At 36.2% G+C, this 14,963-nt stretch overlaps 1 pseudogene; it reads right to left on the bottom strand.

Moving 5' to 3' along the window:
• Nucleotides 1-9,811: 9,811 nt before the first annotated feature.
• On the bottom strand, nt 9,812-11,516 carry LOC149255550 (protein trichome birefringence-like 14 pseudogene; annotated as a pseudogene).
• Between the last annotated feature and the right edge of the window lie 3,447 nt (nt 11,517-14,963).

Here is a 14,963-nt window from a genome sequence, read left to right as displayed (position 1 = left end):
TCACATAAAGAAAAAGAAAATTGGTCATTTTGTTTTTTTCCTTATGATAAATATGTGAAATTTTTTAACATAATTATTAGTCATTTTATTTTTTTCTTTATGATAAATATGTGAAAATCTAACATAATTATGTTATTGAAGAGTAGTTTTTTAACGGTTTTTATTGGTGAAGGTTTAATTTATTATGAGAACATCGCTCTTGAAGGGCAAAATTTGAAACCTAATGTTTTTTTACGGGAAGCATAAGGACCCAAAACATTAAAAAAAAATTGTATGACGGGTAAATAAGAATCGAAATTCCAACCCTGCTTCGAACCTTCGTTTGTCAGAAGAACACTAGAAATGGGGCTCCTTCTAGTCCCCAAACAATAAATGTGGTGCAAACCAATGCAATAAGTGCGAAGGAAACCTGCTTCCCTCACAATCTCGACAAAGATACCCCGCTTGTCATTGTCTCTATTGTACTAGAACCTATTTGTCATTAGACAAACTAGAGGATTTGAAATACTACAAATCTGTCCAAGCCAAATATTTCTTCAGGGGATAGAAATGGCGGCAGAAGTTTTACTATTTCCAGCTCTCATTATTAGTGTTTGAACGAAAAATTGCTGCTAACGAATTAAATCTCTTTTCTAGTCTCACAACTTCTGGTTTCTTATAATTCGAAATTTTAAAACCTCAGGATTCTTGACAACATCAAAAACATTTAAGCCAAGTGGACCTCACTTGTAAAGCTATAACCTTCCTAATTTCTAAATTCTTAACTAGCCCCGCTAGAAATGAGCTGCAAGGCAGAAGCTCCAGCTAGATTCCAACATTTTAAACAAAATTGAAAACAAGCTTCCAAGAGTCCATTCCGTGAAAATTGGCTCCTCGCCTTTCTTTATTGCGTACATATGTTGAAGATGGGGCTTGCATTTGGTAAATTACTTTTACTCGAAATGCCGGAAAACCAAATTTATATTCCTAAAAGCTTTTGCCTGAGTTCATGCTCAGATTTCTCATCTCTATGCCGATTATCAATGGTTATATGCTAATTTGAGAAATCCTCTTGATTTCTACGTCATTTGTTCCCTTTCACTATTTATTTTCAAAGTTTCAAAATATATTTATAATCTTACACAAGATTTATGAGTTCTACACTAACTTCTTCATATACGACCCGTTTCACCTATTTTTATGCATGGCCTGATATTCCTACTGAATTATTTTACGGTTGACAATTTCCACTAGAATAACAAAAGCTAGACGCTACCACAAATAAGCAGACATTACCTCAAATATCTTAGATAATAGTAAACTAATGTCCATTCCGCTGACGTTGCAAAACCTGACAGACATCCTAACTCTCATGCAACTGCTTCTTTCAAGATCAAATTAGAAAACCAGAATCAAAGGAGTATTGGAGCTATGCACCTTTTCTGTGTCCATTTCACTGGTCAAAGCCAGCCCGGAAAATTTCTTGCCTCTTGTCTCCGACATCCATACACTCATCCGCACAATGCATCCATGAGCTTGAATTGCCAAGATATAGGAAATTAAATAATTCCAACCAAGAATGTACATTTATCAAAGGGCAGGGGGAGAGATCAATAAGAAGGTGAGGCCACGTAGGATTGACGTGATTACAACGCTTGTATTTCACTTCCCCCCATATTTCTTATTTTGAAAGTTTTAATAAAAATATAAACTATTTAATTTTGTTGAACGTTATTAACAATATGCGCATTGTCTCTTAAAATAATAAAACTTGTATAGTTTTCCAACACTTACATGTTAGAGTATTAATCACGACATCATCTGTGACTGTTCATGTGACAACAAACCTTGTTCATATGACGACGAGTTTAATGTTAGTCTACAGGGTAATCAATAGTTCGTAGGAGTCGGTGGAGATCACTATTGATTCTCCGACTCATGGATGTATAAATAATGATGATGGGTAATGAAATAAACAAGCTCACTTTGTGAGTATTGTTATGGTATCAGAGCTGAGGGTTTCGTCTTAGTTTCAAAGGTCAAGCCTCATGCTGGGTGTATGATAGGAGTGACCAGTGGTGTGGAGTTGTAATGGGGAGATAACGTCCTAGTGTTGTTGGAGCACATTTAAAGAGATTTTCATAGCTATTATTTGAAGAAGAGCCATAGTTGTGGGCTCGGTGGTGTGAAGTATGCATCAGAAGAGGACAATGCGGTTGTTCATTGGGTGTTGTGTATACCTGTGCGACTAGTGTAGTTATTTTTAAATTGTTACAAGCTTTCAATCCCTCCAAACCATTGTTTGTGAACCTATTCGTGGGACATAGCATTGTTAAGAAGAGCATGTGAACACTGGTGGGGTGAGTGCGGGAGTTCTGAGTCGCGAGGAAGACTTGGTATGTGTGTTAAGAGTTGCAGCGTTGTGGAGTTGTGACACTGTATGTGGAGGACGACAAGATTCGCACAATCATGTGAATGTTGCGTGAGGTCGTATGTAAAGTGAGGCCTCAGGAGCATCGGTGTGCTACCTACAAAAGAATCACCTAATGTGAAGAAGTGAAGCTTGACCTGTGAAGGTCGTTGCTTAGAGTAGTTTGGACATTGGTGTTGGTTTAATAGGACGTTGGAGAGCCAATTTGTCACCCTGCTCCGTGGATGCGTAAGATTATATTGTATGTGTTTTTAGCTCCATTGAGGCGTCGAAGGCATGTAGAGCTTAACGTCTCGTGGCAGTCTAAGGAAGTCGATTGCCCTTTGGTGAAGTTTGTTGATAGTTTCCTGCTCGTTGACTGCTGAGTGTGCCTGAGGAAGTCGAGTGGAGAGGTATGTCATGGTGTGCTGAGAAGGTGTTAATGCATATGTGATTAGAAGTGCCGAAGAAACCACCATGTCGATCAAAACGTGGAGTCTGATGTGTTGAGGAGGCATTGTGCAATTTGGCATTGTGGTGTTGTAAGTTGGTGGAGGACACCAATATTGGTGCCTATGTTGTGTTTAGTGGTGAACCTAATGTGAAGGGAAGACAACCAAGTTTGGTGTGAACACTGAAAGAGTGTGTGAAGTTGCAAGCCCATGCCTGTCGTATTACTGAGATGCAACTTGAAGAGTGGTCTTTGTTTGTGGAGAAGGACAGAGCGTGGGGTGAGCATGAGAAATGTTTTGTATCAAGATTGTGATTTGTGGGTAGTACCACTATTCGATACAGGCAGTCCCTATATTTATTTGTTATTGTGAAGCATTTGGGGTAAAAACAATCTCACTTGGCTTGTAGAAAGGATTGGTGGATTGTGTGCCACCTGGGAGTGTCGTGAAGTTGTATTGGAATGTGAATCTGTGTTAAAATCTTGGTGTAGTGTGTTGAAGCCAAAACTGTGTTTGGTGTGTATTGTTTTTTGTGAATCGAAGGAGCCAATAGTTGTTGCGAACCACATTGGTGTGGTCACATTGCACTGCCATAAAGTGGCTCTTTGAATCTGCCTGCCACTGTGTGTAGTTGTTGTCAATGTGGATTTGAAGCTTGAGAACATTGTGTCGAGCGTGAAGGTATGTTTGTGTGACTTTTCACCTTTAGTGAAGTTTGTATGTTTGATTGACGTTGATAGCTCACCCAGTTGTTGGAAAGGCGAAGGAGACAAAGCATAAATAATTCACACATAAAACATGAGTTGGGATCTTCTATTGATCACACAAAACATGATACTTACAATGAACCTGGTGAAGGGTATTTATCATTTTCCAACTAGCTACTTGTCTAAAATATCTTGAAATGAAACCACATGCAACCACACACTCAAAGTCGTCTATCACTTAACTCGACTTGACTCAACACTCAAACACTCAACCACTCAATCACTCAGTTAACTGACTCTCTATGTTTAGCCAACTCCTCATGTAGGAGTAATTATCTTATTTTAACACTCCCCCTTAATTACGACTGCTAAACTAAAACATGACTCATGACAACTCAAACATGCCTGCTGATCTATGTCTCAGGTAGGCTTACAACACCCAAGTTTCTTTTATGAAACTCAAACACATCTTGTGCTAATGACCTAGTGAATATATCAGCGAATTGATCACTAGATTTACAAGGCTTCAAGTGAACTTCTCCATTGCTCACAAGTTCTCTAATAAAGTGATATCTAGTATCAATATGCTTGCTCTTTTGATGAAACACACTATTCTTGGATAGTGCAATCACTGCTCGGTGTTGTCACAATATATTGTTGTTGATCCTTATTGTTTTTGCTTGAGTCCATCAAATACTCTTCTTAACCACAATGCTTGACAAGCTACCGATGTTGCTGCTACATATTTAGCTTCTACTGACGAAAGTGTCACAATGGGCTGCTTCTTAGATGCCCATGAAATCACACCTAAACCAAGATGGAACAAAAAACCAAAAGTGTTCTTCCTATCATCCAAACTGCCTGCAAAATCATTGTCTGTGTACATAGTCAAATCTTTCTTTTTGTGCTTGCATACATTATGCCACAATCTCTAGTTCCTTATATGTATCCAAAATTCTTTTTCCTACACTCCAATGTGTGTCTTTTGGAGTCTCCATAAATCTGGAAATCAAACTCATAACTTGCATGATATCTAGTCTTGTAGTTATGAGATACATGAGGCTTCCAACCAATCTTTTGAATAGAGTTGGATTGACATCTGATCCTTCATCATTCTTGTTTAGCTTTGTACTTGTTGCAATTGGTGTAGGGACAGGTTTGCAATTTTCCATTCTGAATCTTTTCAACAAATCCTTGGCATACTTATTTGACAAATAAAAATTCCTTTCTTAAATTGCTCAACTTCTATGCCAAGAAAATATTTCATGAGACCAAGATCTGTCATCTCAAATTCTTTCATGATGGCTATTTTGAATTGATCTATCTCAAAATCACCTGTAAAAATCATGTCATCAACATATAAGCAAACAATCAAAATCTATCCATGCTCATTTACCTTTGTGTACAAGGTAGGCTCAATGTTGCTTCTGCGAAATTCATTCTTAATCATGTAGTTGCCGATTATGCTATACAAGCTCTAGGCGCTTACTTCAGTCCATAGAGCACTTTATTCAACCTGTAAATTTTTTCTTCGTTACTTTCAACTTCATATCCTGGAGGCTACTGCACATAAATTTCTTCTTCTAGAATTCCATTCAAGAATGCCGATTTCGCATCCATCTGATATACTTTCCACTTGTTCTGAGTTCTTGTGGCTAGAACTGCTCTTACAGTATCCAATCTGGTTACTGGAGCAAACATTTCTCCAAAGTCTATTCCTGGTTGCTGCAAGAGTCATTTTGCTACAAGTATTGCTTTAAATCTGTCAATTTCACCTTTCTCATTCAACTTTGTCTTGTACACCCACTTTACAACAATGAGATTTTTGTCCTTTGGTAAATCAACCAAATCCCATGTATCATTATTTTCAATAGATTCAATTTCTTCATCATAAATCTTTAACTAATTTACGACAGTTATGCCTTGATTCATGAAAGAATCTATGTTCTTTGTTTCCTTCATCTGCAGACTTTCAAAATCTCTCCTAGTATTCTGCAACTTAACAATATTGACTTTGGCCATACCTATATAGTTTGTCGCCAAAGTATCCCATGCTACTTTTGCTGAAGACGTGATCATAATCTTCTGGAACACTGCTTGGTCCACTTCCTGTTGGATAAGCTGCAACGCTTGTGCATTCTTCTTCTTGTCTCTCTTCCATTGATCTCTCTCTGTATTATTGAGAGCTCGTTCTTCTACTACATCCTTAGGATCTGAAAACCCAAACTGGACATAATCCCAAACATCATGTGCTTGCAACGTGGTTGCCATCTTAATGACCCACACATCATAATCCTTCCCTGTAAACAGTGGGAACTGTGGCTGGAAACTTGAGAAAACCCTCTTTCTCCAAAAAAAATTCTTTAAAAAAACCCTAAAATTCTCCATTTGTAAACTTTAAAAAAAAATACCACTTTCAATAAAACCCTAAATTTTTTATTTAAAAAAAAAACTTATTTTTTTTAAAGCCAAAAACACTCTTTTGAAAAACTCTTAATTATTTTTGATATATAAAAAAAATCATTATAAACAAAACCTTTATAATCCACCCTTCATGAATTCAAAAAAGCTCATATTAAAAGGCCTTTAAAGACACTCTCATACACAACTTTCACTTTGACATTTTCACTTTGGTTGAATTTTTAAAAACATGTCATATAAACCACGTGCGTGTTTGTGTTTGTTGGTTTATTAACACACCTCAACTAACGCATTTCATGATGGCCAGCGCTACGACTAACGCCTCTCACGATGACTCAAACCACGAGAAAAAAAATAGATTTCTCTTCTCACACATATTGTTGTTAATCTGTTCTCTCTCGCTCTGGGTAACCTTGTTCTGATACGACTTTGTTGGAAAGATAGAGGAGACAAAGCATAAATAATTCACACATAAAACACGAGCTCGGTTTTTCTATTGATCACACAAAACATGATATTTACAATGAATCTAGTGAAAGATATTTATCATTTTCCAATCACCTACTTGCTTAAAATATCTTGACATGCAACCACACACTCAAAGTAGTTTATCAGGACTTACTCAACACTCAACCACTCAATCACTCAGTGAACTGACTCTTTATGCTCAGACAATTTTTCATGCAAGAGTAATTATCTTATTTTAACACCAGTTATCCCTAAAGAGGAATCTACCTCACCATTGGAAGGGTGGAGCCATATTGAGCATTGTGGGGCTGTCTAATAAGAGATCTCATTCAAGAAAAAATTGCATCATTATCAAGTTAAGTTTTTTTAATGTACTGTTGTAAGTCTAGCTGACACTGAGACTGAGACCAACAAGCACGTTAAAGTTTAAATCCTGATTAAGAGAAAATGTTAGAATATTAATTACAAAACGGGCCGTGACTTTCTATGTAACGATTCATATGACGGTAAATTCAACCTTAATGTGCGAAATAATCAATAATCCGTAAGAATCAGTGAAGATCATTGTTGATTCCACCTCTCATAGATTTATAAATATTGGTGATGGGTAATGAAATAAACAAATTCACTTTGTGAGTCTTCAAGTTTTGTTATTACATCTCTTAAATCTGTCCAATAAACTAATCCATGTCAAATAAGTTAACTAGAAGCAACCTACAACATGCGTGGGCCATGTCAATCAAGTTAACAACAAGCAACATACAACATGGGTGAGCCATGTCAAACAAGTTAACAACAACCTACAACATGCCAGATCCTCTATGGCCAACGCCGCTGACATTTTTATCCGAGGAACAAGTCTTCGTCTCACGCAGTCTTCCCGTTTGAAACATTGACCGCTTCACACCGACGAATCGAGCTCGGAGCCGTAAAACGTCCAATGATAAATTCCCGACGACAATCACTGTATCAAACATCTTTCAGGTTGGCTAAAGTGACAAATCGGACGATGAAGATTATTATTTTTCAAATTCAGTTACTTCTACTTTTATTTAAAGGCAATTCTAACTCAATATTTATAAGAGTATTTTTTAATGTATTCTTAAATAATTTGAACATTTTGTATAACTGTTATTTTGATAAATAGAAAGTTTTTAAAAATTCCCACCGTACTTCATACAATTTGATATTAATATTATTTATATTCCATGATTTTTATATTATTTAATGGCGCTGGGGGTTTAGTTCATTTATTATATTTCATCTTTTTGACGATACCAAAAAATATATTGTGGTTGTTTTTTTTAATTGCAAGCAGCTTAATACGTGTTAGTTTTATTGTTAATGTCAAAGGTCAACATCTTCCCAGCTTCATGTTTGCCGAAATTAATTAAAAAATTATAAATTTAATGATTAAATTTTATAAAATAGTCTACTTTTATAAGTCCTTCTGATTCAATCTCGTTAATTAAGAATATTAAATGTTATTATAAATTATTAATAAATTAATAATTAAATAAGACGGTTATTAATTATATGTTTTTCTTCCATTGAGTGATAATGGAGAAGTATTGCATGTTTTTTTTTCCACGGGGTGATAATGGAGAAGTAATGTCGGGAAGGTGAAAATGACACCATCTTTATCAGGGAGAGGGATTGATGTGTTTCCCTTCCACTTCACACGTTGAGATATTACATCATATTTATGTATATGGTTTACTTATGTCAAGTGGGTGTTTATAGTTTCAAAGATGAGTTACATGGCGGTGATGTTCAGTGCACATTGCACACCCTGCCCTTTCACAATCTAACTTTAGTTATTATGGAATTGTGATTTTTAATTGTATATATAGGTAGTTTTATCATTTTAGTTGTTTAATGAGTTTTTAAATCGTTTTTTGGTCATTTTTTTTCACTCTTATTTTTTGTTTTTGCATTAATTTTTTTTGACAATTAGAGTTTCTGTATTCAAGTTTCTGTGATCCATAATGAATTAAGCAAAGTCTTTTGGTGAAGGTTGTTTTCACCTTCACCTAAACATGAAATGCAAAGAAAATATCTCAAATTCCATTTGCGGAGGATTTCTCTTGATTGATCTTTGTAAAAGGGATTTTAAAACAAGTATTGTAAAAGTGCACTCTGACAATGTAGAAATGGAGCACCATGTTAGAAAATAAATTTACGTGGCAGAGGAACTCAGTTGCGTTAAAGTAGGCAAGGTCAACTTCAAAAGGTAAATGTAGGCAAGGTCAACTTCAAAAGGTAAATCTTTAGGTTGCCCCCAGATATCACAACCACTCAGTTGCGTTAAAGTAGGCAAGGTCAACTTCAAAAGGTAAATCTTTAGGTTGCCCCCAGGATATCACAACCACACAGGGACTTAATTAAAACACAAAGTTCACTAACGGCAAAACAAAGTAAAATAAAATTTACTTCTGTAAGATTAAAACCCACCAAAATTTCTTCCACGATTTTCTCCTCACTACTTCACAAACTCTCGTTCCCTAACTTGCCCAACATGCCCAACATTAGAAATGACTTTTATTTGCATATTTATCCTAACATACAAATTTGACATTAATTACATGACAAAGAAAATATTTAATACCCAACATGGGCGAATTTACATAGTAAATGATTTTCTAAACTTGCAGGTGTTGTGGAGTGTGAGCAACAATCGCGGAATGAATGTTTGCCCATATTTATTTAATAAACTTCATTAAATGCTTTAACCTCTGTGATGTGTTGCGGAATGGTCTACCCTGAACTTCTGTTCTGACTTCTGTCATTCTACCTGCAAACAAAATCGCAACCGTGTAGTAATTGACTGGGCAAATATGATGGTTGTTAGTATATTTAAGGCAGTGATTAGGATTATTATTTCCAACACACCAGTGCATTAAACACCAAAAAAACAAAGAAAAAATGACAACATAACCATCTCAAACGGTACCAACTATAAGAATTAAGTAATAGTGACCACAACAACAGGGTATTTGCCAATCAACATCGACTTATCTTTCAGAAGAAAAATAATGACTCAAATTTCAATATGGCATAATATGTAACTTGCCTTTTCTTCCACTAGCAAGATTACAAGGATACATTTTCCAACTGCAACTGCAACAAGATATTTGCAGCTAGTCCTTGCCTTTATTTTTTCATAGATTGACAGAAAATAGCCCAATAGAAAGTATGAGATGGTAAGAAATGTGCAGTTACTTCCTGTGATCTATTACAACAACTCTCCAAATTCATTAATTATTTGTACATGTTGGGACAAGTTATTAGTTGCACTTTGATAAATCAAAATAGAATCTCGTGCAATAGAAAATGATGATGCAACATCATATTTGTGTTGATAGTTCATTTGGTCATGGAAACAAGAGCTGAGCAAAGAGGAGTTCATTCCAGGTATCAGGCACTCCTCCTGGAAGACACCAATGCAAACAATCCCGAGAGACATTTTTCGATTTGAGACTGTATCTAGATAGATGTGCATCATCTCTGAAATCCCAGTGATATCTAAACTTTCAACTCTTGTACCCTGAACATCACTCTCAACAGAAGGATAATTTGCTCGGTTGTGAGAACGATTGTGAATTGTAGACAATAGTTTGGTGTTACCGCAACGACTGCCCGAATTCCAATCCCCATTAAAGAAGTGCTGAGGTGATAGGGTTCTCATGAAGACCCTCAAATTTGGATACTTATCCAACTGTTTATCAAGCCATTTGACAACATTATGCACTGTCAAATTACGAGCACTCTTGAGGTCTCTTAGCTTCGTAACATTCTTTGGTTGTCCATTTACATACATGTGCCATCTGTTTGCTTTTAATTTTCCCCAATTCCAATGGTGCCCTGTATTCAACACTACTACATCAATTCGATAAAAATTAGAGTGCAGGAACCATGCTGGTCGGTCAAGATGCATTGCAAAGTTGGTGGATAGGTTTCCCGGGTTTAGGGTTTCAATTTCACATAGGCTTGCTGACCAATAATAAAATACAATTGTGTTCGTCTTTGGGAATCTGAATGCCCCACCAGCTGGCCTTACTGCGCCACGTGCACGTACTAAACCATATTCCTTGCCTACATTTTGAACATCTGGACTGTCTTTTCGACCTGTAATGAGGCACATAATAGATTGGAATTGTTGCCTTCCTAACGAATCCCCAACAATAGTGCAAACTCCAATAGTGTTTCACAAAACTTACACTATAAAAGTGAAAACTCCAATAGTGTTTCACAAAAATTTAAAAATAAAAATTAGAAATGTCAATAGAATACACATACATACATGTGTGTAAACAACGAGGAGAATGGAAAAAGTTTGATTATCCCTTACCTTGTAAGAAAGTGTTGCCCTTGAAAGTCGAGCATGTCATAGTTATTACGCTGCCACCGATATTTTTCCTAAGAAAAATCAAGGCATTGGGTCAACCTGCATGCCCACATTCCTGATAACCACCGCTTACACATCTTACCAGAGTATATAGGCCTCCTGCTATCCTGAACCCATTTTCCTTCGGTATACTCACATACCAAAAGAAAAGCACAATATTGCAATTTTAATAAAATCCACTGAATGAAATCTATGTATTTGATTCAATGATTGATATCAACTTACTTCCATTTAATTTTCTGCTTTGGTATATTCTAATAAAATTGCAGTTGTGATTGATGCTCTTTGAACCTATTAGATTTGACCTAGTGCAGCCACTGCCCTGCAAGATACTAACCTCTCTTCTCAATAGCAGATGACTTTTCAACTTTTGTAGGAAGTAATTCTTCAATAGTAATGATAGAGAACTTTTCAATTGCTGAGGGTTGCTCTTTTACATCTAAGCTGGACTTCATATTATTAACCTCCGGAGAGAACAAACCCTGCACCAGAATATTTTTTTCTGAACTAGAAGAGGAATTTTCAGACGGCAATTCTTCAGCCGGTCTAGATGGCGATTTTTCAACTAAGAAATATTTAGTTGCATTAGATGACAATCCTGAGATGCGTGGGAATTCTTTATTTGATATGGAATCAGGTTCTCCAGATGGCAGAGATGGAGAACTTTCCATGACTAGAAGTGTGTATGAAGATGCACCTGCTCAAGCAGCTGATTTTAAATAGCGTTATTGGTATAAAAGATTTAAAGATATTTGACAAATGACCGAAACAAGATAATTTTTGCAAATTGATGCCATTGTCATCCGATAACTAGGAAAAGTTTTCATTTGGTTAAGAAAAGTCCTAGATCCTCATGTCACAAAAATGACCGCCCAAAATTTAATGAAACCAATAGGGTTGAGTCTGCTTTCCACTAATGACTCAGCGATCAACTATATGCCCAAAATAATCCATATATTGTTTAGAAACAAAACAAAAGGAGCAAACCGACATGTCCAAAAGAAAATATTGCTGCCAAATTAAAGGAGATGGATATTAAAAAAAAACAACCAAGAAATGGATACGATTACATTAAATAGAACGCCCAAAACACAAACCACATAAACAAACGCCTCGAGAAAAGCATCTATGTTGTATGTTCCATTTTTAATCTCAAACAAATTTCATAGAGATGGGTTAGAATCACATGTTTGTAAATTAAAGTGTTTTAAATATTCGTCGGTGTTAAATTTATTTGTAAATTTAAAAATATATTTTAAATAATAAAAATTTACTATTGTACTAAATTTAATAAAAAAAATTCAAATACATAAAAGATAAGACAAATCTATATAGGACTTTATCCAGGGTTTGGTGTTCTTCATTAATAATATTAGAGTCGTCTAACGAGGCAGAGGAATTTCCGGGATGGCCAAAAGTGGCCAGAATTCGGGCAAAAAAAATTTCAAAAAATCTTGTAGAGGCATTGTTTGAATCGTGTTTTTGATGGTGGAAATGGATTTAGCACCATCAAAAATTTCTAGAACACCTAAAATTTTGAAGTTTAACAACTATAACTTGGATTTACAAAAATCCTTGCCGGATTTTCTCTAAATATGACCAGAATTTCCGTAACTTTCTGAGCAACTCCTCCACCTTGTTAGACTACATGAATAATATTAAGCACAATTTTGAGTTCGTTCGGTTGGAAATAATAATGCCAACCACCGCAATAAACAGTCTGATAGCAACCATACTTGTCAAAAGTATTTTTGTAGGTTGCGTCTCTGTTTGAAGATGGAAGGACTAAAGCGAGGCGCAAACGATTCCGAAAAGCAACAAGGAATTTAAAGCATTTAATGCATTTTTCTAAATATATATGGGCAATCAATCATTCAGCGACTGTTTCCCACACTCCACAAACACCTGCGCGATTCTAATCACACTCAAGAACAACATCATATTAATTATTTTGCTCTGCAATGAATTAAATGTAAAATCGTATGTTGAGTTAAATATGAATCTAAAAGTCATTTTGTAGAAGAGAGAGTAAGACAGTTAAAAGAGAAAAAAAAAAGAGCAAGTGTCTTTGAGGAGAAAATGGTGGAGCAAATTTTGGTGGGCGCGTGAAAACAACAGTTAGTTACTGTGTTTCACTGTGTGTTATTCCACGTGAAGTGTTTTGTTTTTACTTGGTGAATGAGCTGCAGTCTCATGTGAATGTATTTGCAATATTTAAAAATCAATCCTAAGTTTTATTTGTGATGCTCCAAGCTTTTACCTTTGCTTTTGCCATAAGTGAATTATGTGTATTTATTAAGTCTATGCAATAGGTCTGCGAAAGTCATAACCCTATGTCTCTCTGCGTAAATTCTATTAATTTTTCAAGTCATAACCCTATGTCTCTCTGCGTAAATTCTATTAATTTTTCTAATATGGTATTAGAGCAGGTTAAATATTGTTAATGTAAAAACAAGTGTTTTTACTAGTAGTAAGAATTGTTATGAGGGAAGATTGTTTTTAGCATATTTACTAGCAGGTAGAAAGTTTTTCTTAGGCTCAGAAATGGCAACATCAAGCACAAGCTTGACTAATCTTCAAATACCTCAGTTTAATGGTAAAAATTATGATTATTGAGCTATTACAATGAAGGTCCTGTTTTCTTCTCAAGACATTTGGGATTTGGTGGAAAATGGTTTTCAAGAACCAACAGATGCAGCAACATACAATGCCTTATCTCAACAAGAAAGAGATTTGTTAAGGGACAACATGAAGAAGGATTCAAAAGCCCTATTTTATATTTTCCAAGCAATTCATGAAAGTATTTTCCCAAGGGTTGCAGCAGCAACGAAGTCCAAGCAAGCATGGGACACCCTCCAAACAGCCTACCAAAGCATGGCAAAAGTCAAGACAACAAAATTGCAAATGTTGAGGAGAGATTTTGAAACACTTTGTATGAAAGAGTCTGAGAATGTAGACTCGTTTTTTACACACGTAAGTGGGTTGGTTACTCAAATCAGGTCTCATGGTGAGACACTTGAGGAAAGAAGAATAGTTGAGAAAGTTTTGAGAAGTTTGCCAACAAGGTTTGATCCCATTGTTGTGTGTTAGGCGTGGGATCCCTCAAGGGTAGTTTTGGGGTTAAAAGCACATATTTTGGTCATAATTTTGTAATCTAATTGTAAAGACTCCGCATTTTGTGGTCGCAGAGCGCGTAGATGTTAAAGAGTCATAGGGTTGTTTGCCCTTATTTTGGAAATGTAATGTCGGCTGTAAAAGATCTACCCATGGTCTGCAGACCATGGGATTGTATAAATAGAGCTAAGCTCTAAGTAGTTAGAGGAAAAGTCAAGAAAGATCGAACATGTATGAGAGATAGCTCTGAAGTAGAAGTCTAAGTCTTGGGTCGTAGCATAGGTAGAGGCTCTGCAGCTGAGTGCGCAGAGGCCTAGAAGTCCGTAGTTGAGTGCGCGGACCCCTGCAGCTGAGTGCGCAGGGCAGGTCGAGTCTGTAATGGTTTGGAATTATCAATAAAGAGAAGTATTCTACAATTTCTGCGTCTTTATTCCCTGTTTATGCATCTAGTTATATTGGGTATGAATTTAACTTATAATGCTTATATGATGCGCGAATATATGTAATTGTGTTGGTTAAGTGAACACATGCAAGAGCATCTGTTTATGCGGAGTTAACTAAGATCTGTTAATAAGACAAGTAAGATACTTAGCTAGTTTGGGAAATATCACACCTCACTCCCCTAGCAGCGCGAAAGTATATCAACCTCAGGTTTGGGCTGCATGAAAGCCAATTGTACCCATTCGCGAAGGTACTAAAGGGTGGAACAGAGGGCTAAGAAAATTGTGCAAAGGCAGGTATAGCCAAAATAAACCGACATCACATCCATCTCAAGGGTGCGGAAATTTGGTTCCAGCATCCCCCCATACTACTTTGGGTGAGACTTCAGTCCGCGCTCTGCGAGCTGATGCCGAAAGGGCTAGTAGTGTAGGGATTTGTTTGGCTAACTAACGCTAAACCTGGGTCAGGCCCCCACAAGCCAACATTGGGGCCATAGAAAAAACAAAGGATATCTCATAGTTCTCAGTGAATGAGCTTAATGCATCACTAATTTCTCATGAACA

The sequence above is a fragment of the Pinus tabuliformis genome, chromosome 7, assembly GCF_031772625.1.
Source record: "Pinus tabuliformis cultivar Carrire ecotype Pingquan chromosome 7, CPIR1, whole genome shotgun sequence".
NCBI lineage: Eukaryota > Viridiplantae > Streptophyta > Pinopsida > Pinales > Pinaceae > Pinus > Pinus tabuliformis.
This window is presented reverse-complemented; position numbering and strand designations above follow the sequence as displayed.